The 23,539-nt window shown below is 42.1% G+C and overlaps 1 pseudogene; it reads left to right on the top strand.

Moving 5' to 3' along the window:
• The first annotated feature begins 9,049 nt into the window (after nt 1-9,049).
• Nucleotides 9,050-10,637, top strand: LOC118923234 (regulator of nonsense transcripts 3B-like; annotated as a pseudogene).
• Nucleotides 10,638-23,539: the final 12,902 nt, after the last annotated feature.

The following is a 23,539-nucleotide window of genomic DNA, read 5'->3' on the forward strand; positions in this document are numbered from 1 at the left end:
ACAGGATGTTTAACGGCCTCTCTGGCCTCTGCCCACCGGATGCCAGGAGCACCTGCTCATTCATGGCAGTGATCATGTCACCAGATATCGCCCAAACCAAAGGCATTCTAGAGTGTCTTTGGTCATTTGATTACAAGAGTGTCTTTGGTCATTTGATTACAAGAAACCAGTTAGTTTAGTCACTCATTTACAAATTGTTGTACAGCATTTTAGGATGGCCAACTGCCTCTGCTGACTTAGTATTGTCCCTACATGGCAGAATTTCTTTTTTAGAAATCAGCATTGCTTGTTGCAAGATTCTGGCTTCTTAATGGCAGACAGAGTCTGCTGTAGAAAGTATTTCATGCAATAGTCTGCAAAATAGGGTAAAATATACATGCTATTTATTCTTAAAATCCAGATCTCTTACGTGTGATGGAATCCCTCCATTGGCTCTGAAGTTCATTTCCTCTTACATTTTCATGTACTTCAACTTCCATTATCCTCCTTTTCCAGACACCAGCCCTGTTCAAAGGCCGCCTGGATAGACAGTGGCAATTACTACATATCTTTTTGTCTGTCTGATACCTAATCTTATTAGTCAGTTGTTGCAGTCTATCTAAAATGGGCATCATCTAAATATCTCAAAATCTTCCAACTCCCCCTTCTTTACATTATTCATTATTTAAAGAAAAAATCTGTTCTCTTCCTGAGAAAAAAGAGCTCTGTTTTTGCTTTGAAGTTCTTTTTTTGAAAACCCTGTAATATTATTCAACACATGGTACTACTGCTCATGTGCCTCTAGTGCCTAAATCGCTAGACATCCAATCACACTTTTCTTCTCTTCTGCCTCACCATTAAGCCCATCTCCCTTACTTTTCCCACCTCACATGCTTAGGGAAACAGAACTTTGCAATTTTTGAGTTTTGATTATGAATGCTATAAAAGGTGATTCTAGGCTGAAATGGAAAGGTAATTTAAAAGAAATAATTGATTAGGCAAAGGTATACCACTATCAATTTTACAACAAAGAAAAAAGATGTACACTGAAATATTAAGCCTTTACACCAAAAGGAATAAATCAATTAACTTTTAGGGGGCATAAAAAAGGCCATTTTTTTCTGTGGGTAAATTACCCTTGGAAAACACAGAGCATAACGTCTTAGAATCGTGAGTTTCTAGGTTAATACTGAAATACTAGATGGGGTAAAAAGGCAACAGTTAAGCATTTTCCCCCTTTGTCTCAAATTTAACCTTTTAAAAGACCTCCTCAAGGGTGAAGATCATAAAAGATAGCTTAAGATCAAGGGGTAGCTAAATAAAGAATAAACTCACATAATTCCTGAAAAGAGATTCAGTCTCTAAAATTAAAATTTATAATTGAAGAGTAGCAACATCTAGTATCATATACTTCTAGAGCTAAGAAAAACTGAGTCTCTTCATTTGTAACAGGAGGAGTTAGAAAGGATCATTGTTGAAGTATATTTTTTCTTGAGAGCCTATACAATTTGGAGTCAATGGAGGAGGATTTGATTACAAAGCAAAAACAAAAAAAATTTGCATAAAATTGTTCAGGAACACATTTGTTGTATGCAGTGATAGATACGTGAATTCAAGTTAGGTGTCCAGGGAAACAATAATGATATGGAAAGAGCCTGAGAATGATGCTAGGTAGCAGAGTAATTTATGGGGGATAATCACTGGGTAGGAATATGTAAGAATTGAGTGAGGTGCTCCGAGGACTTCCCTGTACACACAGTGCTGTGCTGAACTACATAGCTACCTGTATAGTGTTCTCTCATTATACCGCCATCGGAGACTGATCCTTGGTCCCATTGTAAGAAAGAATTCAGAAATGAATGCCGAAAAGCCACGGAGCATTAAGAGTTTCTTTGGAGATTTAGAGTCCAAAGAAAGGGAGAGTATGTGCCCAGAGAGTTGGGGCACAGGCAGACCGAGAGGGGATTGTACAAAGAACAATAGCCTTTTTTATATAAAGGTAGATAAATATCCACTAAGTGAGATTAGGTTTCAAAGGGAACAGGTGGAATCATCTTGGAGTTCGGGCTTTCTCCACCTTACAAGGGTGGAATGGTTTTTTACTATATTTGGTCCCCATCAGAACTGTCATGGTGTGAGAGGTGTGATTTTTACTATGCTAATAACAAAAGGGTCGGTGTGATTTTTTACTATGTTAATGGATTTGGGGATGAAGTTTGAATCAATTTCTTCTCCACATTGGAAAGAGCTGGTTTGGCTAGTCTGTTATCTATACCCTCACTCCACATCCCATGAGAACCGCTTGCATGGATTTTGTAGAATGTACGCAAGCAACTGGTCAAATGTAAACTGGCCAAAGTCCTCTTCCTCCTTCCCTGAGCACGTCTGGCTATCTATCTGCCATAATAATACCAGGGCTCTGTGATCAGGAGTGCGGGTTCTGGCATAGTTTTTTCAATAGTAAAGATGGATTTGGGCTGAGACATCATAACACACTCTTGCTCAGACCCCTTTGTAGCCTTTGAAATAGAATTTCTGAACAGCTCTTCCGTCGTCTGTGATCGTGGGACAGTATTAGACTAACAAGGGCTCAAAGTCCTGTTTTTGGTCTCCTTGCTGAGGGAAAGGCCACATAAAGAAGGATCAGCAGGCATGGGCCCAGATCTTAGGGTAGAGGTTCTCAAACATGAGTATGCATCACTGCCCCTGGGGAAGGTGTTCACAATGCAGGTTTCTAGGCCCTGCTTCCAGAGATTCTGATTTTAAAAGTTGGAATTGGGGCCCAGAACTTTGCATTTCTAACCAACAGTCCAAGTGATTCTGAAGCAGGTGGTCCTCTTTGAGAAAGGCAGTTCTAGAAGTTCAGTTGATTTCTGCTTCTCCTCCTTGGCTCAGGTCCTTTGAATTAGGCCCATTAAATTTTTTTTTTCATCTGCTCCTATTTTGATGAAGCCAGTTTTAGAATCATAATTTACTTCTAGAATGCTCTTACTGTTATTCAAAATAGTATCGTTTGGCAAAGTGGAAATAATTTTGAGAAGAGGGAACATAAAAAGCTTTTGAAAAGAAAACCAGATCATAAGATGGCCTATTAAGTAGCAAGAATAGATTCAACTTTGAAGCTATGGAGAATTTTGCAAATGCTCTCAATGAGGAAATGACTAATGGAGATTTTTGGAGCCAAGGGAAAGGGAAAGAGCAGCATACTCCTGTCAGTAGTTAGACCAAGAGTGTTTGTTCTGCTGGAAGACCTTGTGACACAGGGAGAGCCAGGTGACTGGCAGATTAGTGTTCTCAGCACAGACTTTTATTCACTTTTGTAAAAATCATTCCAGTAAATTCACATTCCCAAACTATGAAGAACATCCAGGGAAAAAGTTGTCTGGATTTATAGGATGTCTAAAAACCTTGGCTTCAGCATGAGTTTTGGATCTTAGGTTAGAACACCTGAGAGATGGATTTTGTGGCCCCTGTTACTAGAAAAACCCAAGGTAGTTGATTATCCAGTATGGATCATGGTGGGAAATGGGCTTAAGCAAACATATGAAATCTGGTGAATGATTTGGAAAGAATGACACACAGTTACAGAGGCATTTGCCCTTCTGTCAGAATGGTCTCTTCAGTAAAACAGAAAAGGAAAAACCAACAACGAAAGATTCACATAAATCGAGTTGGCTAATGTGCACCAAGCAGTGTGATGACTAATAGCGAAGGCAGCGGAAAATGCTCTGGAATCTGTTCTCACTATAGTTGAATTCAGACAATAACCATAAGGAATGAGGACCAATAAATAATAAGAAACATTTAAAAAATATACTGAGGTAATAGTCTGAGCCAGTCCTTTTCTCAATATACTCCAGCCTACCTTTTGTAATGTGGCCCAGGCTGCTTATGTCTCTATACTGCCCTCTGGCTGTCCCTGCCTGTACTGCTCGGTCTCTTCTAGGCAGAAAGTGTGCAGTTTCTCTCAGAAAAATAAAGTGCTCTGTGTCCTATTGCCATCTTGTCCTATTCTCTTTTATTAAACCTGACAAGTCAGTGATTTTAAAATACTTCTAACAATGGGATCCTTTCTTCAAATAGCATTTATGCATAAATCCCTGGTACACAAAATAGACAGAGCAGAACTGCTTATCTTGAAGGGGTCAGGACCTACCACCATATCCATTTGGCCTCCAGTGGGAGGCAGCCCCATGAGGCATAGGTAGGCAGCTACTGTGATAACCTCACCTGCCTGTGGACTCCTGTTGGTCACCTTAAGGGCTATATTTGCATTTAAGCAGAGCCATCTTGAAAATAATATACAGTCACAGGAACTTTTTAGGGTGGAACTAACAGAAACCCAACTCAAACTGAAGCAAGAATGTGAATCTTTTGTTTATGAATTTGACAATATAAGGGTGTAATCTGAAATAGGACCAGATGCAGATACTCATAGGATATCAACAGGAATTGTCTATTTATCCACCTCTCAGGTTTTTGCTAAAATTTGCTGGCTTCATCTCCTGTAAGTTCTCTCCACAAAGTTGCAAAGAAGGTATCCAGGCAACATAGTAAATACAGCTATACTCTCATAAACAGTGACAGTGTCTTTTTACCATTGGCTGAATTTTTTGTTCCTTCCCCACAGCCCCTGTCCATCATGTAAAAGGACACTGGTTGGCCCTGTTCAGGAATGAGATCTGTTAGTGCCTCAGGCACTGCGGTTGTATCATCAGACACTCTCACACAGACTGAGTGTATCCGTAAGGATCCTTCATACATAACATGCAACACTTTTCTTTTTTCTTATTAAGGTATCATTGATATACAATTTTATGAAGGTTTTTACAATATTCACCCACATTATCAAGTCCCCACCACACCCCATTGCAGTCACTGTCCATCAGCATAGTAAGATGCTATAGAGTCACCACTTGTTTTCTCTGTGCTATACTGCCTTCCCTGTGGGCCACCTACATTCTGTGTGTTAATCATAATGCCTCTTAATCCCCTTCTCTCTCTCTCCTAACCTATCCTCCCTAACTCCTTCCCTCTGGTAACCACTAGGCCCTTCTTGGGTTCTGTGAGTCTGCTGCTGTTTTGTTACTTCAGTTTTGCTTTGTTGTTATACTCCACAAATGAGTGAAATCATTTGATACTTGTCTTTCTCTGCCTAGCTTATTTCACTGAGCATAATACCCTCTAGCTCCATCCATGTTGTTGCAAATGGTAGGATTTGTTTTCTTATTAAGGCTGAATAATAATCCATGTACCATATCTTCTTTATCCATTCATCTACTGATAGTTTCGTCATCTTTTCTTAACAAAGGGAACAGATCATTTGAAGTGAAAGCCAGGACAAGGTTCTGGATGCAGAGGCCCACGGTGTCGTTAAAGCTGTAGGTGCATTTCTGGGCTCTGGGCTCTGCCCTCCTACACAGGTCTGCTTTGTCCTCACACTGATTTCATGCATGCCAGTAAGATAACTGGGAGGACCCCAGGTCTATGTGCTCTCTCATCGCTCATTCATATTATCCAATAAAAGACATGGTTCCCACTTGACTAGGTCAACTAGGCCAGTGGGGACAGTCCTGAGTTTACAAGGGACTGGGAAGTCACTGTTTGGCTCACATCCGTCAGGGTTCCCTCCTGTAGCTAAGGATGGCTCAATGTATTGGAAAGCTAGAGTTTAGGAATAAAGGTGATGAAAGGAATAAATGCTTTTCTCTATACTACAGTATGGGAAGTTACTTCCTATAAGGAATTGTATCCCTCAGTGTTTGATGAGAGAAGCAGAATCACTATATCAATTCAGTTATGGACTGAATTATGTGCTGCACACCCCATCCCCCACTTATATGTTGAAACCTTAACCCCCAGTTTGGAGGTTTTCTTGATTATATTTGGAGGTAGGGCCTTTATGGGGGTAAATAAGATTAAATAAGGTCATGATCTTGGACTTCTTGCCTTAGGAACTGTAAGAAAATTAATTTTTGTTGTCTAAACCACCCAGTCTATGATATTTTTTTATGGCAGCCTCTGCAGACTAATACAAGTTTTGGTACCAAGAAGTGAGTTGCTGCTATAACAAATACCTAAAAATGTGGAAGTGGTATTAGAACTGGGTAATGGGTCGAAGCTAGAAGAGTGTTGAGGTATGTGCTAGAAAAAGCCAAGACTGCCTGAAGGGCAATATGAATGTTAGAGGTGATTCTGGTGAAAACTCACAAAGAAATAAAGAATATGTTGTTGGAAACTGGAGGAAAGGTGATCCTTCCTATAAATTGGCAAAGAATTTGGCTGAATTATGTTCTAGTGTTCGGTAGGAGGTGGAATTTGTAAGTGATGAAATTGGATATTTCGCTGAGATTTCTAGGCTAAGTATTGAAGGTGTAGCCTGGCTTCTCCTTACTGCTTGTACAAAATGTGAGAGGAGAGAAATAAATTGAAGGGATCATTAAACAAAAAGGAACCAGAACTTGAAATTTAGAAAATTCTCCATCTATCTCTATAGCAAAAATTAAGAAAGCATGCTAGGGAGAACAGTAAGAGTGTGGCTGGGCCATCACTCCATAATGAATCAGCCATCTTCACAGAAGCCAGGAACAGAGATGGGATTATACTAGCAGAGTCACTGCTAGTTTGAACTAAAGGAGACAGGGACAGGATGAAATAAAGGAAGGCTTTTGGACTTTATTCTGTCCTGTAACAGAATAGGACAGGAGAGGGCAAAAGAGCTATCTAGTGGTGAACATTTTTTATCCTTTAAAAAAGACAAGAATAATTCTCAAGGTGATGATGCAGAGATCATCAAGACTGCCCACCACAGGTCCTCCCCACCACCCATCCAGAGCATACAGGCCCACAGGCAAGGCTGTTTCCTCCTCGGTTTCAGGGGATGATCCACCATGCACCCACCCAGTACCTCAGGGGCAAGGCCAAAAGCAAATAGCCATGTGTGTGTGGCCACTGGAAAAAGCCATGAGGGCAAAGACACTGCCTTGGGTTATAGGGGCAGCGCTGCCCCACAGTGAGCCTGGAGAACAGTGCATTGACCAAAGGGGATGATCATACTCAAGCCTTCAATTCTAGTGGAATTTGCCCTGCTAGGTTCTGGACTAGCTGGGAAGCTATGATCTCTTCTTTCTCATTCCTCCTCTCTGGAGTGGGAATACTCACCCTATGTCTATCTTACAACACTGTATTTTGTGAGCCCATAACTTGACTGGTGTGTAGGTTCACAGCTGAAGAGTTTTGCCTCACAATGAATTGTGCCTTAAGTTTTACCCACAGCTGATTTAGATATTTAAATGAGACTCTGGACTTGGAATTGATGCTGGAATGTGTGGAGTTTTGGAGTTGTTGGGATGGGGTGAATGTATGTTGGGATAGACATGAATTTTTGGGTCCACCCAAATTTCATATATTGACTCCCTAACATCCCATATAACTGTATTTGGGGATAGGGCTTTAAAAAGGTAGCAAAGGTTAAGTAAGGTCATAAAGGTGGGGCCCTAATCTGATAAGGCTGGTGTCCTTATAAGAAGAGGAAGAGTCAGCAGAGCTCTTTCTGTCTTTCCACAAACACACAGAGGAAAGGCCAAGTACCGGCATAGAGAGAAGGCACTGTCCCCAAGCTAGGGAGGGAGTGCATGCCAGAAACCAGCCCGGCTGGTACCTGGATCTTGGACTTCTAGCCTGTAGAACTGTGAGAACCTAAGTGTCTTATTTAAGCCGCCCAGTCTGTAATATTCTTTTTTGGCAGCCTGAGAAGACTGAGATAAATATATATATATATATACAATATAGAGAGAGAGTGGGCTTTATGATAGCCACCTTCTCCAACTCCTGATATATATATATAGTAATTATTTTCAGGAATCTGACCTTATGCAGTTGTTAGAGCTCCTGAGATAATCGGCATGAGGCTGTTGCTTTTGTACCTGGTATTGGCTGAATTTGCAGGTGATGCAGTCTATAGTTGGGAAGAAAAGACGGGCCTGAAGTAAGAAGGCAAGGACAGACTAGGACCTGCAGAGATGAATTGGAAGTCCCAAGGATGCTCTGGAATGTGGTGGGCTCTGCCACCTCTAGGTCACCAACCACGGTGATGGGGCGATCTGAAGGGACAGCTGGCATCCTTTGTCATGGAGCTAATGATGCACTTGGCCTAGGAGTCAGAGAAGCTGAAGGAGGAGATACAGCAAAACCCAAGGGGTTGTGGGTCTGGCTGCTGCCCAGTGCTAAGCAGGTGGCCCAGCACCTAAGTGACAATGTGTCTGAAAATCAACAGTGTTTCATGGTCTGTACTGACCTTCCAAGCACAAAAAATGTATGGTCATTGATTTGTTTCTGCCTGCAGGATTTCATGCAAAATGTCTCATGTAGCTCGTGTTAATCCAGAAATACGCAGTGCATGGAATTCTAGGAAAGGTAGTACTAGGTCATTTAAACTGACACAATGGAAATTACCACAGAAATTAATGCAAGGCAGAAAGAAAGCTAAGATACCACCAGTCAAACTGAGGATTTGTTATCTATGAGAGTCCTCCATGGACGCTGAATAGAACTTCCAGTGCAGATTGTTAGGTTCTCTGCATCCCAGCAGGGATAGTATAGGACCATTTTCCAGAAAGATTCAGGCAAAAGCTAGTTCTGTATGCTTCAGTTCGGTGGAGTATATTAAAAAGAGCAGTCACTTTGCTTTGGAGTCATTCTTTTTTTTTAAGTTAAGAATTGATTGTTTTCTGGAGTATTCTAGGAAATGCTTTGTTCCCAAGCTTTTCTCATTTTATAGTATCTAAATCTATTCTTATATGAAAGAGAATGACAATGAGCACACAGAGGAAAGAGAGCAAAAAAAACACCTATTTAGGATTTCTATAACCACCAGCAAAGAGGTCATTCAAATGCGAAGGGCCTTTTTTAAAAGTGAGCTTTACTGTGGTGTTGAGCAAACTGTTACCCTGTTTAAAGTCAGCAGGGAAGGCTGACTATCAATTGCACCTAAGAAGCAAATACGTTTATATGTATATTTGTGTACAAGATGAACTAAGCTGGGCGACTTGAAGTCTCGCGAGATCCTGGCTGGGCCCAATGGAACACTGGCCCCAGCTTAGAACTAGGGGCGATTGTTGGGGGCGCTCAAGTGGGTGGCGAGCTACATTTAGGCCCCTCTGCGGCCGTTGAGAGCAGAGAGCCGTACCAATGAAGGAGGAGAGCGAGTACAGGCCTAAGGAGAAGCGAGTAACCCTCGTGACTCCCCCGGGGGCCATAGGCAGCGGCGGAGGGGCTTCGGGGGACAGCACCAAAGGGGAAGACAAGCAGGATCGAAACAAGAAGAAAGAGGCTCTGAGCAAGGTGGTAATTCGGAGATTACCTCCCACTTTGACCAAGGAGCACCTTCAGGAACATCTGCAGCCTATGCCCGAGCATGATTACTTTGAGTTTTTTTCTATGATACTAGTCTTTATCCTCATATGTATGCCAGAGCATACATCAACTTTAAAAACCAGGAGGACATTATTTTGTTCAGGGATCGCTTTGACGGTTATGTATTCCTTGACAATAAAGGTCAGGAATATCCTGCTATAGTAGAATTTGCACCTTTTCAAAAAGCTGCAAAAAAGAAGACTAAGAAAAGAGATACCAAAGTTGGGACTATCAATGATGCTCCAGAATATAGAAAATTTTTGGAAAGTTATGCTGCAGATAATGAGAAAATGACATCTACTCCAGAGACACTGCTAGAGGAAATAGAAGCAAAAAACAGGGAATTAATAGCTAAAAAGACAACCCCACTTTTGAGCTTCCTGAAAAACAAGCAGAGAATGAGAGAAGAAAAAAGAGAAGAAAGGAGGAGGCGAGAAATAGAAAGAAAAAGACAAAGAGAAGAAGAGAGGAGAAAGTGGAAAGAAGAAGAGAAATGAAAAAGGAAAGATATAGAAAAGCTAAAGAAGATAGACAGAGTTCCAGAAAGGGACAGATTAAAGGATGAACCAAAGATTAAGCTGCTCAAGAAGCCAGAAAAAGGAGATGAAAAAGAATTGGATAAAAGAGAAAAAGCCAAGAAACTGGACAAAGAGAATCTGAATGATGAAAGAGCCAGTGGGCAAAGTTGTACATTGCCCAAGCGTTCTGATGGCAAACTTAAAGATGAAAAGCTTAAAAGACCTGAAGATGAGAGTGGCAGAGACTACAGGGAGAAGCGAGATTACGAACGAGATCAAGAGCGCAAACTTCGGGAAAGAGAGAGGCTGAAGCGACAAGAGGAAGAGCACCGGAGGCAGAAGGAGTGCTGTGAGAAAGAGAAGGCTTTTAAAAGGAAGGAAGAAGAAATGAAAAAAGAGAAAGACGCACTTCGGGATAAAGGAAAGAAAACTGAAAGCACAGAATCAGTAGGCAGTGCAGAAAAAATGGAAAAGAAAGAGGAGGTGGTTAAGAGAGATCGCGTAAGAAACAAGGATCGCCCAGCAATGCAGCTTTACCAACCAGGAGCTCGAAGCCGAAATCGACTCTGTCCCCCTGATGACAACACCAAGTCTGGAGATTCAGCAATAGAAAAGAAGTAGGTCTATGAAGTGCACAGCCTCTCCAGGAAGGAAACTACACTAGTATTTGTTCCTGTTAAATAGCACCTTTTACTCTTACTTATTTTGCATTGATATCAATAAATATTAACATCACTCAAAAATAAAAAAGATGAACTAAGAAGCCTGAGCAAGAAAAAATTTATAAATCCAAGCATCAAAATTAGAGCAAGAGAAGTCTATGGATAGCTATAATAGACAGATCTGAAAACTGTTGGTGTCTGAATTCAGGCCAGATTTCAACAAACCATTGTACCTCTCTATCATGCCTGCCCTGGTAGAGTTATATGGTACATGAAACTTCCACTTTATTCCTAATTGCTGCACCCATTCTTGTAATGCATGTCCAGAAAGTGGGTGCCTTTATCATTCTCAATCACCTACAGTTGGTCATAGGCTGCAAAGAGATGCTCTAGGCCCCTTTTGGTGGTTTGCTGATCTGCATGACATGTAGGAAAAGCAACCAACAGGCCGATAGCTGTGTCCACACAAGTCATGGCATACTGATATCCTTCTGATATGGGCAGAGGCCCAACATAGTCTATCTGCCACCTGACAAGGGATATTGACCCCTTTACTATTGTTCCATGTTGCTGTGGGACTTGATATAAGTCCCTCTTAGAGCACAAAAGGCACTCCTTCCAGGCTCTGCTGACTTCTTCAAAGGTCAACAGAAAGCCCCACCGATGGGCTATATAGCCCACATTGTCTTTTGCCCACATGCAAAAAACAGTGATGTAACCATTGGGCTACAGAGAGGCAGGCTTTCCTTCTAGCCAGCGCACCTGGGCCAATGTGTCTGCTTCATCGTTCCCTGGGGATGCCAAAGGCAAATGGCCAGTCACATGATATACGGTAACTGTCTTAGTCTACCCAGAGGCCCATAGGTCTTACCACAACTCTTGCCCCCAAAGGGGCTGGTGACCAACCATCCAGTTGGCATGGTACCATGTCAGTAGCCACAGGATCAAGCCCCAATAGATGGCCCAGCTATCAGTACAGACAACTATGGGGGAAGGCTCCTGGGTGATCATGAGCCATACTGCCCATTGGCTGCTCTTCCCCTCTCCATCCTCCATCCATATTGTCTCAGTCTTAGGATGGAAAGCCACAGGCCTCCACTTTGGGGGCTGCCCAAGACTGGAGCCATCTGTATACCAAGTGGCTTCAGGTATAGGGCCTTTTCCCTCCTGATAAGGACTCTCAGCTGCCAATGACTCAAAAGCCAGTTCTTTCTGCTTTCCACTGGTATATGTCATTGGCTACAATAAGCATTGGAGTTCTCCACTTAAGAGGCTAGTGGAAAGGGCACTATGCTGCTGTGAATATGCTCCCCATTTGGCCATGTAGGCATCTATGCCACACCACTCCAAGGCCTTTGGGTCTAGTCTCACACCCATCCCATGATGGGATAGGTGGTTATTACCTTGGCCCAAGCTGTCCCAATGATGGGCTCCATAGCCAGCAAGGCATGGTACACAGTAGCCAGTTGCTTCTCTATCAAGGTGTACCGGACCTCTACTCCTTTCCATAATTGTGACTAGAATCCAAGAATCCAGTAGGTTGGCGCATCTGCTCAAGCGGCTGCCAAAGGCCCCATCCATAACCACCTTTGGTTACATGAACATTTAGCTCACAGGACCTTGATGAGTTCATTGGACTCAAGGCCTATATGGCCTTGACTGCTTACTTAGTAGCAGTAAAAGCAGCTATGCATATTTCATCCCAGTCCCACCTGAAGTCCTTTCATACCTACTGGTATAAGGTCTTCAGAATCTGTGCCAAGTGAGGTATAAACACTGTCCAGTAGCCCAAAAGACCCAAAAACTCTTGTAATACTGCAACAGTCATAGGGGTAGGGAAAGCCTGGACCTTGTCTATGACTGCTTCTGGGGTAACTTTAGTTTTACCTGACCAGACAACCCCCAAGAACTTTACTGACAAACCAGGTCCCTGAACCTTGGTGTTATTCACAGCCCATCCTTTCTCCGTTAGATGTTGCAGCAATTTAGGAACTGCCCCTTCTAAATCTGCAAGAGAATCAGACATGAGCATAAAATCATCAACGTAGTAATACAGCCACCCCGTTTGCAGTTTCTTCCATGTGGCCAAGTCCTGGGCTACATACAAGTCCATGTCAAATGGTACTGTGGAAGTGGAATGTGGAATGTCCACTGCCGGCCTTCCCGTGTGAAGGCAAACTTTTCCTGACCCTCCTGTGCTATGTCAATAGAGAAGAAAGCATTAGGAAGGTCCACAAGATAATGATATGTCCTCAGTTCATGCCTGAGGGTGTCCATATGAGCTGCTATAGAGGGGACAGCAGCATGCAAAGGGGGTGTGACTTTATCCAATTCCCTGTACTCCATGATCATATGCCAGGAGCTGTCCAGCTTTTTCACTGGCCACACCAGGGAATTAAAAGGACTGTGAGTGGGCTTTATGATACCCACCTTTTCCAACTCCTGTAGTTTTTCTAATATCCTTGTGCCCCCCAGGCAATTTATATTGCTTAGTATTTGTCACCTGCCAAGGTACAGACAGAGCTACAGTTGGGTGCTTATCATGTCCCCTCAGAACTACCCTTACCACATGTACCCTCAGGCCCTATAGGATATCCACCCCCAAAATATATTCAGGGATGGACAAGTATACACAGTATACTCCTGTGGGGGAAATACCCTAATCCCAATGGGATTTGGGCTTTCTTCACTCTAATTGCCTTACCCCCATAGCCACCTATGACAGCAGGGGTCCCAGGAAACTGCTCAGAGTTGCCACAATTCAGAAAACATTCATCTCCCATGTCCACCAGTGCCATTACATGTTGCACCTTCATGGGGAACCAATGAATTGCTAATTCAACATATGGCCCATTTCAGAACCCAACATGACAATGTTTTCCACCCCCATATCCCAGAGACACAAAAGCCATATATAGAGAGGTTCCCATGGCATCTGATGAAACCATGTCCACCAACTCATCCTGCGTATAGGGGCAGAGCATTGAGTGCTCCACAACCTGGGGAGGGGATGGCTCCTCCCCCTGAGGAGCCCAAGGCTGTTGCATTTTTATTTCCATAATTACAACCAGGTAGGCCTTTAATACAAGAGAGGCTGGTACCTCGGGCAGTGGACTTAGCTACAGACTGGCCCTCGGCCCCAACCCCTCATCTCCCAACATCTCCTCTACCAGCTCCAGGGCTGAACGCACCATCCTTTCCTCCCCCTCCCCCATGCCCTGCTGCCTCCTCCCTCAGTGCTAATATATCTTTCAGAAACACCACCTGTCTTCTCAGTAACTGTCTCTCTTTCTTAAGGACATCCCATGTCATCACCCAGCTCCTCCAAGTGACACTGAAGTGTATCTTTCTGCTCAGTAATCCCACAATTCCTGCTGCCACACATCAACTCAGGGTCTCTTAGCAGCCTTCTATCTCACGGAGGGCTAATTCCACAGCTGCCAGTGTCTCCACCCTTCCCCAATTCTGGGGAAGGCCCCAACCCTCTAGGAGGTGCTTTACCCTAGACCAGTTTCCCACTAGGGGCTCCCCAAGTGGAAGCTCCATGGATGAGGGGTTCTCAGGTGAAGCTGCATCATCCACAGGGTGGTCCCTGTTCCCCCACCCCCCACCAGCCACCAGAGGTTCCCCATCATCCACAGGGTGGGTTCAGGGTATCTCCCCAATATCTCTAGGGCAGCCTGCCCAAGCCTTGCACCCATGAAGACAGATTTCAGGTTCAGAGGTCCCAGTGATTACCTTTAGGTGTAACTCTAGGGGGAAAACGTGTTCCAGCCCAGGACAAATAACCTTTGAAGCTGAAATCAGTCAAAGGGAAAAATTAAATGGGAAAAACCCATTCATTGCTTATAAGAAGTCGTCAACACCCACTCACTTGTGTCTCTCCCCATCCTGGCTGGGAAGAAGCCAAAAAAACCTTTTTGGTCCAAGCACAAGCTTGCTTCTTCCTCCGCCCCTTATAAGCACCCAATGATATGGAGATGGACTACTCCTTTCCACCACTTTGAAACACCTAGTGATATGTAGATGGACTAAGGCCAGGCAAGAGATTCTGGAAATATTGCAATTTTTACCCACAGTCCTTTTAAAAGTTGGAGGCGTCGGTATGAAATTGCTCTAAGGACCAGGAAAGTTTCCTGACTACACCTCTGGTGATAGATGGGAGTGTGTGTGTGTGTTCATGTGTGTGTGTTTGTGAATGTATAGAGAATCCACTGCTCATGTCCCTCTCATCCCACACCCACCCTTCTTCATCAACTCGAGACTTGAATGCAGAATCAGCACACCACATATTCCCTGTATCAAAGACTTTTCTAAAGTGTCCTTAGGTGTTTGAGACAGTTCCTGTTGTCATCTGTATCAGCAACTCCATGCCCTTATGGTGAACATTATTTCTGATTCTTTAAAGAGGGACAGAGAGACTATCTGGAGAAAGATTACACAGAAAAGAAGACTGTTGCTTATTTTAAAATGTTTTCCTTTTGCAAAAGAAATGCCAATCAAGGTAAGTTAATTCCCAGACAGGAATAGAACTCTCTTTCTTTTCCATATCTTATCTCTTCCACCTGGAGACAAAAACTAATGATTGGTGGTAAATTGTTAGCTGATGTTTCTGTATTGACCTGTGGTTTGCAGCAGCCTCACTTCCTTTGCTTTGTGACATCATTTTCCTGTTCATTTCCCACAGTTGCATATGTGGGTTTATGTGATACACACTAATCCAACAAATGGAAGAAATTATGTACCATGTCAGAGAGCTTTCAGGAATAGAATTTGGAACAAAGGGGTCAATACCTGAAACATCCACAGAGTAAAAAGGGTGATGAGATAACTGGTGAGGAATGCTTCTTAGCTTCAAATTAAGCATTTCTGCTCACCGAATGTTCTGAGTGAGCTGTAGTGGTTCTGTTAATCACCCATGATCTTTGTGTGTCCGACACTCACTTCTTGGCTAGTGGGCATGTTGGGTTCCTGGACAAACATTCACCTCACAAATCCCAATGATGGGCTGACCGAGACTGCATAGCCACCAGGGGAAGCCATTTCCATCAGCAGACAGAAGAGAGCTTCTTTAAGGTAGTCTGGTTTGAGGGGAACCATGGAAATCCAGGAACTTTAGGATATTGGTTTACTGCCCATGGAGAGAGAAAAGAGGGCTTGGGTCTGTTCCATGTGGTTCAAAATCCTTCAGGCTGAAAAGTTCTTCCAAAGTTGGCTTTAGGTCATTATCAACTCTGTAATCACTCTGACCCTCACGGTCTCTCTGCCACATGACCTAAGAGCACTTTGGAATTTTGGGGAGTGTCAAAGCTGCTCCTTGACTGATGACAACTCTTACCCCAAAGGAAGATACCTTTTGTCACACTCCATCTGGCGTCTCCTGCCGTGAGGAGCGCCTCTGGTAGTTGCTCCCTGAAATCTCTGCCGTGCTGTTGGTGTTTCAGGCTTGATTGTCAAAAACAATGTGCTCTGTAATGTTGCATTGCCATTTGACATCTGTTCGTTTCTCGTGTTCCCCATGCACTAGATACCTCATTGTGGGAAGGAGAGACACTTACATGGTGAGCTAACCGCTTGCCTGAGGCCCATTATCTAAACAATTCTCACTCAGAATTCACCTAACTGCAGGAAAGAGTAACCTCTTTTTGGGAGTCTGAGTTATGATTCTCAAAATGGTATATGAAATAAACCAATTAGCTATTACACGGCACCCACAGAGGTTCAAGGAAGCATTAGAGTCACATGGTGTGAGGTAGTGCTTGACCATGGGAAGGTCTCATGGTTATCAACAAAGACACCATTATGCTCTGGGAGGACAGCAGTAGATACGAGTAAATTAAAGAATTAAGTCCCAACCTACTGTATTATGTAAGTATCCTCAGGGGAGTCCCTCACTTTTTCAGTGTTCTTGATAGTGTCTTGTATATAAGAAGTAGTCAGTAAATATCTGTTAAATAGATACCAAAGGAATGCTTAGCCTGGGAGGAGCCCAGGGAGGGCTCTTGACATCCAGGACCTTGATTCTCCAGCCTAAGACTGGCGACACCTCCTGCCGCCATGGGAACAAATGCTGTCACAGGACTTTCTCTTCAACAGGAAGTCAGGGTAGCTTGATACATGGAAGAAAAGCTTTCTGATCAATGACCTCGCTTTTGAATATAGACTTCCAGAGCTTGAGCTTTCTCATCTATAAAATGGGATAAGGAGACATATGGGACTCAAGCATGTATTAATAGTATTACAGGTCATCAAATAAGCATCATTGTGTAAGTATTGTATACGCATCTGGCTTATTCCATTGGGAAAGCATCTGGTTTACTTCCTAATGCTGCCCTGAAGATTTTCAATACGCTATTTTGGACAGTTGTATACAGATCAATATATTTTTATCATTTTGGGGTGAAGAATTTCAGAGGAAAAATGAACATTTACTGAGTACTTAGGGCACATATGTTTGTTAGAAAGGTCATATTTATCTCATCTACTCTTCACAATAACTCTGTGAGATTGGAGTCTGAGACTTACATAGATCAGCTGAGCCCCAAAATATTTAAATAACACACTCAGCCAGGAAATGATGAAACCATAATTCCAGTCCATTCTGTCTGATTACCCAACCTACGCTTTGTTCTCTACATAATGCTGCTTCCCTGTGGGTAGTACAAATTGGGTGAGAAGAGTTTAGAATTGTTAGATTTTTCTATTTTTGGTGTTTAGTTGATGTAACTTAATTCTCTACTCGTTTTCAAGAATATCTCATGTAAAAGTGGTCTGGGTGAACCTTGTACCTAAAGACTGATAGCCTATGCAAATGAATTTTAAATCAATCTTTGTCTTTAAAAAGTCAGGTAACAACCAACATTTATAGTTCACTAATGTGATTTTCTCTGGTTTTAGTAAATTTCTATTTTAGTATTTCTTTGAAGTATTGATGCAACTGAATTTCATTTTTTTCTTGCAAGTTTGCAGGTATTTCTTTCCAGAAGAAAAAAAATTCCTTCTTATCTTCTAGGTATGAATGAATCACCTATGGATAAGTATACTATAATACACACACATGCATGCACACACACACCTGTGTATGTAAATAAGTAATGCTGCTTCTTCCTATGACTACACTCCTTTTGTAGGTTAAATGACCCTATATATATATGTGTGTGTGTGTATATATATATATATATATATATATACATATTCAGTGCAGCATATATATATATATATATGAATGATATATATGCATATTTGCATGTAGAATATAAATGTAGATTATATATGCACATATGTAGATGTAGAATATGTATATATACTCTGTATGCATTCCCAATAGGAATAATGTGAAGCACATCATTATTTTTAAACCTTTGATTTGCCTCATGAATCTTCTACAGCTCTTGTGACCATCTGACATACTATTTTTCTTTCTATGTTCTTGCAAAATGTACACCAGTGTCACTCAGACAAATATTCAAGAGCACTTCCTGAGAAATTGCTTTTAAGTGTCAACTGTCATCTCACAACTTGGACCTCAACCCCAGGAAAATTCCTATGCTGTTAGCTTTAAAGACCTAGGAAAATATTTTCCCCATCAGTCTAGGCTTTGTAATACGTAGATCTCTCTCTTTTCAAAAGTGTAGGCTCTCCACTTGTTATTATAACATCTATCTGCAGGCATATGATGCCAGGCTGCTAAGCCAGCCTTCCGGCTTGAAGGCCTATTGCAGTGACCCCCTGTGTCCTGAGTCGGTGACCTCTCATTTCAGAGGCACAGCTGGCTCTGGCAAACAAGCTGAGGAAAAGTTCTGGGCTCTTTAGCTGGTGCAACTAGTCTGACATGAAGGCTGCATGCAGGTAAGACTGGAATAAAATGGCTAAGATGAGGTGCCTTCCGTGTTCCCACCCTCCCATTGTCCCTCATACCTCTGGACTCTACAGCAAATGGATGCCAATTGTCCAGACTTGCAGTGTGGAAGGTAACAGTGGTGACATTTCATCAGTATGGCCCCACTGCTTCAGGGGCCTTCTGTTCTCTGCTGTGACAAAGGTCCCCAGAGGCTGCTGCAGAGTTATCGCGACCAGGAGCACATATCTACAATGAATTGTTCAGTGCATTGCCTTCTCTCATTTTCTATTATCTCTGGGATGATTTTGACAGCTGATCTTCCTGTTGGATCATTGAGCCCAAGTTTTGACATTACTTTGGCCTGAGGTTTATATGAATACTATCCCTTTACATGTCATTGTATATTTTCCTAATCTATTTTTGTTTGTATTTGGTTTTGTTTATTTTCAATTGTTTTTATTGAAGTATAGTTGGCATCCAATATTATATTAGATTCAGGTGAACAGCATAGTTTTTTCAACAATTGTATACAATACAAAATGCTCACCAGCCTAAGTATAGTTACCATCTGTCCCATACAAAGTTATTGCAATATTGTTGCCAATATTTCTTCTGCTGTACTTTTCATTTCCATAACTTATTTATTTTATAATTGGAAGTTTGTACTTCTTTATTCCCTTCACCTATTTTGCCCATCTTTCCACACTCCTCCCCTGTGGTAGCCACCTTTGTTCTCTTATATTTATGGGTCTCTTTCTGTTTTGAGGTCTTTTTTTAATTCCACACATAAGTGTAATCTTATGGTATGTGTTTTCTCTTTCTGACTTATTTCCCTTAGCACGATACCCTCTAGGTCCATCTATGTTGTGAATGAAAAGATTTCATTCTCTTTTATGACTGAGTAATATTCCATTGTGTATACACAAATATAAATATATGAATATGTTGATTGTTTCCCCATGAGTTCTAGCAGCTTAGTTGTTCCTAATGGAACAAGGAGGCTGAAGGGAAAGGAGGAATCTGTCACAGAATAAGGTTTCATTACTATCAGATGTCTCTAAACCACGGACCTTTAACGAGTGTCTAGGAATTTGGTAGTCATATTCTACTCAGTTACCTCCAGTGAGATAAATCCTAGTCAAATCCAGAAAGTAAATCCAATGGCCCACTGGTCATGGCAGCATGGGAGGGAGACTTGGTAGAAGGTAGCCAAATGGCCTTGTGCAGAGGGTTTTCAAGTTATAGCAGCACTGAATGATTGCTTTAAATGGCCATAAAATAATACTCTCAAGGCACATCCTGTAAGGGAATATTATAAGAGGATGTTTATTAGGAGACATCTAATGCACATGGCTTTTAAGATGCAAGCCTGAAGCTACTTCCTCCTAAAAGTTTTCTGTTACGCTTCCCCAGGATTCTCCTTCTCAACAAAGCATCTTGTTCTGCTTTCTACCGCAGCCCTTCATGTATCATATAGTAGTTTCTTCTTAAAAGTCTGAACTCCTTAAGAGCTGGGACTGTCTCTTATGCACTTGTGAATCCTCGGCATCTTGCAAGTGCCCAATAAACTATCAAATGACAGATGACGTGGAATGTGAAATTTGGAGAACATTTCTCTATTATGTGCATTTTATTCACTTCAGATGACAAGCTGGTATATTAAAATTAGATAGGTTGCCCCTAATTTACAAACATTGCTTTCCAAAAGTTCATTTTATTAAGTCTGTTGGGGAGAACTTGGAGAGCTTCTTGGAGAAATATTTGTGTGTGTGGTAGGTAGGTTTCCATCCAAACTATGAAATTCAGTGTAACTGAGAATGTCACCAAATCATCAGACTCAGGTAACAAGCCCTAAATATGGACCTGTGGGGGCAAGAGGTCTCATAATACAGAATGGAAGGGAAAGAGTCGGTCTTCTCCCTTCTGTGCAGGGTTGGCCCTTGGAACTATTTAAGAAAAAGGATTGCTTGAGACTCTCCTATCTGTCCTATTTCCTAATATGCTGCACTTTTAAAAACATCCCCTTTAACTCGAATCATAACACAGATTTTCTCACTGTTCAAGAAATCAAGACGTGTTCTGTACAAAACAAGTTGATCCAAATGAATCCCACAGAAATGGATGGCTTGGCTGGGAGACGCTTGTTCTGTTAGTGGTGATTGAGGTGAATCCTCTAAACTGTTCTTGACCATCCCAGATTTTGCCTGGCTTTGAGGATCCACAGTTTCTTTCAATGCTGTCATTTCATTCTGACTTTCTCGGAAACAGAAACACCAGTTCTGCCTTTAGCCTGGGCAGGGGTAACCCTCTGTGTCACTCCTGGACCATTTATTTATTTATTGGGAATGTGCAAATCTGGTACTGTCTGTGCTCAGGAAAGCTGACTAACATTCCTTACCCCAAGGCACTGGAATGGCCTCTTCTCTAAACTTTCAGAAGTCAGCTCCTGCCACGCCCGTGAACAGCCCGGGGGACCCGGAAGCCATCCTGGGAGTTTGGAGGCTAGAGTTAATGACACACAACTGCCTGGCTGTGGGTACCAACTGCTTTGCCAAGGCTAGACAGCTGGTTGCCTGCGTGTTGGAAGACTCTGATGCCCCCTGCTGTACCCTGGGTTGCCAGGAAGAGTGGTTCCAGTGCGTTTTAAAGAGAGCACAATTTATCTTTTCTCAGAGGCGTCCTTGTTCCTCTGCTTCTGGCAGGTCCAGCTCAGCTCAGGTTGTGGTTACGTAAGTGTAACATACCGAGCCATCTGTCTTCCCGAGGGGCCAGGCTGATTTACGGGCAAGGCTATAGACAGTGCTTGGCACTGTCACAGCTTGGATTTTACTTCAAATTTGAAACTCCAGAATATTCTGTGCTGTGTTCCCTTCCTTGCATGGGGCAAGCGTTCCATGTATTTTTTTTTCTTTCATTTTTGCCTGGAGTGTTTGTTTATCATAGAGTTGTATAATACCATAGCCATTTCTTGAACTCTCTAAATCTCTTCAAGTGAAGTTTGCCTTCTGTTCAGTTGCTTGCTCTACAGCTGCTAGAAGTTCTTCAAATTTATGCTTTTATTAAATATTTAAACATGTATTTTCAGGGATGGAACATACTCTTTGCTTAGAGCTGTGCCAGCAGATTTATCTCCTCTGCCAGTGGGGAGATGAGCTTATGAAAGGCTGTGAAGTGTCCCCAGGTAGCTAGCAATAAATGGAGATATCCAAGGTTTGATGTTATTTGAAGCTTCAGACTGGCCCTTATTCCTAGATGACCCTTGGGATCCAGCAGCATTGCAGGGTTTTGAAACTCGGGGGTCAGTACCACAGAATTAAAACACAATGAAAAATGCATGCTGATTTCAAGTAAAATGTGTAAGCCCTGAAAGAAAATGGTAACATTTAAATTCTTGCAACCAAGATAGGAGATACGGTTTCCATATCTCACTAACCAAGGCAAACATCTTTTATTCAGTGAACAAGTCTCTTGCAAGTGAACTTTGCAACTGAGATTATCTTTTAACATTTGTGTGGAGCAGTCCTATCCTTCCCAGTGCTCTCTGAGCACCTGCCATGTGCTTGGCTTGCTAGTGGAGAGCGGCTGCTTTCAGAAGCAGCATAAGGGCCCCTCGGGCTTAACCCCATCCTGACAAGATGTCAGAGCTTCCCTCTGAATGTTGCTCTTATCCCACCCATGACCCGAAGAGTAAATGGGGGCAACTTCTAGAAAGGAGACCAAAGCACACACAAAGACAGATAGGTGTTTTGGTGTCAAACAAGTAAGAAGTCCCTGGGGAAATGCCAAGACAAGGTTTCAAGAAAAAAGTGATCTTAAACATAAAATAATTGATTTATTTTCAAACAAATGCAACAGGCAGTATTACTCTCTAAGGACAAATCAAAATAAGTGGTCATACTGATTGTCTTTGCCTCCTTCCACCTCCCATACCTGTTCACTTTCCTATCACGTGAAGGTTGCAAATCTTCAGGTTTGATACAAGGTGAATGACTTAATCATTTAGCATCTTTTGAAAAGACCAGAGTTATTTTTATGTACAACATATGTTAAACAAATCTAATCTCACACACAGATGTATATAAACAAATCGCTTTCCTCACGGTCCCTGACTGCAGCCTATTTGAGGAGACAAGACTAGCACACATACATGAATTCTGAAACAACAGAAGGGTGTAAAGTTAGGTGCTGAATCACATGATAACTGTCAATAAGAAACCAAGGATTATGGGAAAGTCTGAGCAGATGAAAGGCAGTGTCAGCAAACTAGGAATGATGGTTTTCAAGGACTAGGATTTAATTAGGAGAAGGGAAGAAGGGAGGGCATGTCAGGAAGGGGGATTATCGAATAGAGGTAAAAAGCAAGCATATGCCTATTTGGGAAGGAGAGGGCATTTAGTAGGTAGTTTGACAAACATATGCAGGAAGTGATGGAAAATAACTTGGAATAAGTAGGCTGAGTCTCAGTTGTGGCCTGCCTTAACAACCAGACATCAGAAATTGAATAGATGCTAAGGCATAGGCGTTAGGTGTTGAAAATGTTTATGAAAAGCTCAATCTAAAGAATCTGAACTCAGGACTTGGGAACACCTGGGAGGTTATTTTATTACAGATTTGCAAGATAATGAGCTTCTTATGCAATAAATTTTTTCGTTAAGAAAAGTTTAGGGAATATTTTTCCTCCTACAATTCTTTATTGATATTAAACTTAGAGTATAGATATGATTGTGTTAAAAAACAAAATTCAACTGAGTAAATCTGAAGATCTCATAAAGTGATTATGATTAAGTGACTCATAAATCTGGCAGCATCCCATCTATCAAGTAGATGCTTCAAGAGCAAGGGGCTTTGTCATGTAGATGACCTCACTTTTGAGGGGTTGAAGGAGAGTACCCATGTGACAGATTACCTTGATGGTGCTGACCGGAAGATTCCTGATTTAAAAGGCCACATTCCTGCAACAGGTTGAAACCATAATTAAGTCTTGGCTTGGGAGGCACATGACTCCATTTGGGTTTGTTTCTTTTTTAACAATTGTAATAAGAAAAAAAAGGGTGGTGGTGGTGAGAGAGAAGTGGTCAGTTTACATAGGTACAAATGAGTCATGCTTAACTTTATCCTCTGCCACT

Source organism: Manis pentadactyla, chromosome 12, assembly GCF_030020395.1.
Source record: "Manis pentadactyla isolate mManPen7 chromosome 12, mManPen7.hap1, whole genome shotgun sequence".
Lineage (NCBI taxonomy): Eukaryota > Metazoa > Chordata > Mammalia > Pholidota > Manidae > Manis > Manis pentadactyla.